The sequence below is a fragment of the Cucurbita maxima genome, unplaced genomic scaffold (genome assembly GCF_002738345.1).
Source record: "Cucurbita maxima cultivar Rimu unplaced genomic scaffold, Cmax_1.0 Cma_Scf00058, whole genome shotgun sequence".
Lineage (NCBI taxonomy): Eukaryota > Viridiplantae > Streptophyta > Magnoliopsida > Cucurbitales > Cucurbitaceae > Cucurbita > Cucurbita maxima.
Window position 1 is genome coordinate 314450 of NW_019272074.1, and position 5206 is coordinate 319655.

General features: G+C 33.3%; 1 long non-coding RNA gene across 1 annotated transcript; it reads right to left on the minus strand.

Moving 5' to 3' along the window:
* Positions 1-1194, minus strand: LOC111471823. The gene is made up of 2 exons (XR_002715260.1): positions 133-1194; positions 1-65 (listed from the first exon to the last, which is right to left on the minus strand). It is a non-coding gene; the product is annotated as an uncharacterized LOC111471823 (long non-coding RNA).
* Positions 1195-5206: the final 4012 nt, after the last annotated feature.

Consider the following 5206-nt stretch of genomic DNA (forward strand, 5'->3'; position numbering starts at 1 on the left):
TTTCGGGAATGACTTGTACCGCATTACTAGTCATAGTATGGATATTGTGAGGAAGACTATTTTACCTCTTCTTTATTTCTTTGTTTTTTACAATGCAAATAGGAGCGGATATTGTGAGGAAGACTATTTTACCTCTTCTTTATTTCTTTGTTTTTTACAATGCAAATAGGAGCCGTATTATTATGTCACTGGTGCCAGATTGAAATGTCATTGAATGTATCCATTTTTATTCTAATAGAATGAAATTTGATTAGATATTAAAAATAAGATAAGTAAATGGAGAATAGAAAAAAAAATGAAGGGAACAAAGGATTCTAGAGGGGATTATTCATCTTCCTAGTCTTTGATACCAGAAAAATTTCTTTTCTTGTTCTTGTGTCGAAATAATCAAATAATTAATAATTCTTGATCCGTTCGTCAAAGATCCCTATTCTTGGTTTCAATTTTTCCCGGTTTATCAGAACCGTTTTTTGATTTATTACATAAGTAGTGAACAAATTCAATGAATTTATAAATTCTATTTTATATTAAAATAACTAGAGAAAATTCTATTAATATATTTTACTATATTAAAGGGTTTGTGATATCTAATCGATAGAAATATATTATTGTTATATTGGGATTGTGTCATCCAGAAAGAGGGAATCGAGTGATTCTCTCTTTCTTTCTTTTTTTCGCTTTGAAAGTATCGACCGATACTATCGCGAAAGAGATGGTCTGAATCAATTTTTTGAAGCAATTCAGAATCAGAAAGAAATAAGTTTTGTGAAACATCGAAAAGATCCACTTGTCATTTATATGAATAAATTATTCTAATTAGTAAGAGCTCAACGGGACCTACCCCCTCTTTTTTTCTGATTCGAGGGGGATCCTGCTGAGTTCTTATGCTTTCATGTCTACAACTCAGTTCATCCGATTATTACAGAGATGAACCTAATCCATAATATGAACCATAAAAGAAAATACCGACTAAACCGATCACAGGAATACCAGTTACAGTACCTATTATCCAAAGAGGAATCCTTCCAGTAGTCTCGGCCATTTGTCCCACTTCCCTCCCCATTTCATCAAGTGGTCGTGCTAGAGACAGAAACAGTCATAGATAATTATGAGATGATATCCTTCCGAATGGGATAAGATAATTCGTACTATTATTTAGTATTTTCTTTTATTTAATTGAAGAAATAATTGGAAAAAAAATAATTGGAAAATAAAACAGCAAGTACAATGACTTATTTAGTATTCGTACTATTATTTAGTATCCTTCGGAATGGGATAAGATAATTCGTACTATTATTTAGTATTTTCTTTTATTTAATTGAAGAAATAATTCGTACTATATATACCATGAGCAGGTTGTCAAGATGGACTTATTATTTTTCTCACCTAAATGAGATGCCCTGGAACACGATATGCCAGCAAGATGCCACAACTATGATAATGTCACTTATGCACTCATGAGGAGAAAACTAAATGTTACTTTGGAAGAGTTTTTAGGACCAAAACACGATGTATGATATGACAACCTCTAAGGGTTAGTTCCTAAAACGAAACAAGAAGTCATATCCTATCTCAAGGTCTAAGTATACTCTAAATTATCAACCATGTCCTATAAGGTCTATTTTATATGACACGAGGATAAGATCAAGATTTCAAGTTGGTTGGAGCAAGTTTGGAGCATAAGCTAATATGGAACTTAAGGAAACGCCTAAAGAAAACATGTCAAGATTCAAGACTCTTCTAGAACCCTTTAAAGAACTCCCTAGGAATCTATGCCCTAGGAATCTTCTAGAAAAATTCACGCTAAGATGGGTTCATATGATTACGAATGCATGTTACAAGTTATGCTTCAAGAAAATAAGAACCTTAGAAACTTACACGATTAAGAGCCAAGAACAATTACCAAACAAGCTTTACAACTACCAAGATAAGAAGAATGCTAGGTACAATCAAAGATGAGGGACCAAAGTCCTTAGACATGAAAATTCAAGAATGCTACGCAATACTCTAAGGATGTCCAATTGTGGCCCATAACTCCCACTACGCGGTGCTTTCTAAGGAGGCTTTTTTCCTCTTCTAGGTGGGATGCCCTGCACCATGTTTTCTTTGCAGGATGTCATGTTTGGCCTCATCCCCCTCACCTAAATGAGATGTCCTGCGCCATGTTATGTTTGGCAGGATGCCATGTTCATGTATGCACCGATCACGCGACCTATATGGTCTATGTTAGATTATGCGACCTTTATGATCTATGTTATGTTCATGCATGCATCGATCAAGTGACCTTTATGGTCTATGCCATGTTCATGCATGTATCAACCATGTGACCTTTATGGTCTATTATGGGGAGAACCTATGGCCACGATGGAGCAAGATGAGAGTAAGTTACCCTAGCCATGAATTAAGAACCTCCTAAGACCTTCCACGATACGTCATGTTTATGACTTAGACTACGCTACTTGGAACGCAAGAAACCTTGAGCGTAGGTATTGACACTGTATCACTTGGAAAGTATGAAGCCTTGGACATAGGTTGACAAGTTTATGTCTAGTACCATAAATCTAAACGAGAGTGTCTTGGGGAACGAATTAAGAAATATAACAAGAACTTATGAGAAGAACAAGAACAAGAAAACAAAAATTGTGGTACCCTAGCATATCAAGGACACGATTAAGAGCCTACAAGTAGGCTGATGGTGTTATATAACACATGGGAAGTAATTTGAATCTTAGGCACTCTAAGTACATCAATTATAATAAATTGGCTAGCATGTTCAAAAGCATTAAAACTCAATGAGTTTGAATACTAACCTTTTGTAGTTTAAATTCATTTTTCCTCATGAACCGGTTTCAAATCACCATTAGTGTCTTTCCTACTATTCTTCGGCTTTAGAACGAGATCGTGGAATCTAGTGAGTGACTAAATTTGAAAGGAATTTAGTATATTTAAAAAGAGAGATTTGAGAGAATTTCTCAAAGTTTTTCAAGAAGACTTTCCATGTACCTTCACTCTATTGGAAAGAAATTTAGTATATTTAAAGAGAGTGTTTTGAGAGGATTTCTCAAAGTTTTTCAAAACACTTTCTATGTACATTGATCACTCTATTTGTAGAGTAATATTTGCATGTTCATGCAAGTTTGGTTAAACCAAATTTTGACACTCAAAATTCCACTCGAATTTATGGGATTATGTGGCAAGCATGCAACTTTGAATTAACCAAATTTTGACACTCAAAATTCCACTCAAATTTGTGGGGTTTATTTGACAAACATGCAAGTTTGGTTAAATCAATTTTAAGTGAAGTCAACCTTTTGACTTTCTCTATTTTAATTCAACAATTAATTTAAATAATTAATTTCAAATCAAAATAATATTAAATGATTAATTAAAAATTTTAATTAATATTTAACATTAAATAAAATGTCAATCTCAGTCAATTCTGAACCATATTGATTATGAATAATATTCATAATTAAAATATTTAAATCTTATTTAAATATCTCCAATTCTCTTATTTTCTTTAATTCGTAATTAAATTAAAATGCGGTTAAATATACCATATATATTTAGCACATATTCTCTAATTTGAGCTCGAACACTTCAAACTCACTCGTCACACTGTTCTAAGGTTTAGTCCGATATGAGCTAACAAGGCGACCTAATGGACCTACAAATCATGGGCTCCAACGATTCGAGATTAACCGTCACACTGTTCTAAGGTTTAGTCCGATATGAGCTAGCAAGGGGACCTAATGGACTTACAAATCATGGGCTCCAATGATCCGAGATTAATCGGCTAAATTCATTAACCTTTTAACCAACATTCGTTAACTATTAGAATACTCCACCATAGCCTAGTAGTTGCACTCCCCTCACTATAGATATATTTCTGTCTATTTGATATAACCATGATTAGTAAGTTGATCCTTCACAGGTTGTTCATTAATAGAGCTGGGTCAATTTACCGTTTTTACCCCTAAAGTTACTTCTTGTTTCTTAAGTCCCACTAATCCTTTAATGAACATTTGGTTTGTGGTCCAACTACCAAATCGAATCCCTCTCGGGCCAATGAGAGGGTGGGGCCCCTTGTTCAAGACCTGAAGTCAGTACTTAAGGGAACAACCTGTCTACTATCCCTAAAAGCAGGTAGGAGTGAATTCTATCTTGCACCCTATGTCCCCAGAGCTATTCACCCAGTCTTACCCTTGAAATTGGAGGCTTATTGAGTCGGCGAACTTGAGCCACTCTCACCCATGCAAATCTAAGGATAATTCTGAATAAACAAGAGTTCATAGTTAGCTCAAAATTAAGGTCGAGCTACCTAGATCATCAAGTGAAAAAAATCAGTCTCAACAGTAAACGACATTATAAAGTGAGAGTGATTTTCTTTATGGTCCGATCTTATGCAATACTCATTGCATAGGACGCCCCCACTCACATGTTTTTACATGTACAATATAATGATCACATTGTTTATATCATATAAAAAGTGGGCCGCATCCATAGTGTCCCCAAGAAAAAGGTACTCAGTCTTATCCTTGTACTATAGATCATTTTGACTATATACTTGAACTTGATCTACTATTATGTCTCTACGTATAGTTCAACTAATCATACTATAGCCAGAGTATTCTTAGTTTATTGGATTTAGATTAATGATCGTAAAATTCACTTTTTATTCAATAACGATCTTTTCTGAATAAACATCAATATAGTTCAAGTAATCATACTATAGTCAGAGTATTCTTAGTTTATTTGATTTAGATTAATGATCGTAAAATTCACTTTTTATTCAATAACGTTCTTTTTTTGAATAAACATCAATAATAACTTTATGGGAAATAGAATATTTTTGTTTACTAAGTCTTTGTACTCATTCCTTATTCCGTAAAACCCAACAGAACTCATTCCTAATCAAACTATAGCAAGAGCATTCTTAGTTTATTGGATTTAGATTAAGGATAGTAAAATTCATAATAACTTTATTGGAAATAGAATATTTTTGTTTACTTAGTCTCTGTACTCATTCCTTATTCCATAAAACCCAACAACTCATTCCTAATCATACTATAGCAAGAGTATTCTTAGTTTATTGGATTTAAATTAGGATCGTAAAATTCACTTTTTATTCAATAACGATTTTTTCTGAATAAACATCAATAATAGCTTTATTGAAAATAAAATATTTTTGTTTAGTGAGTTTTCC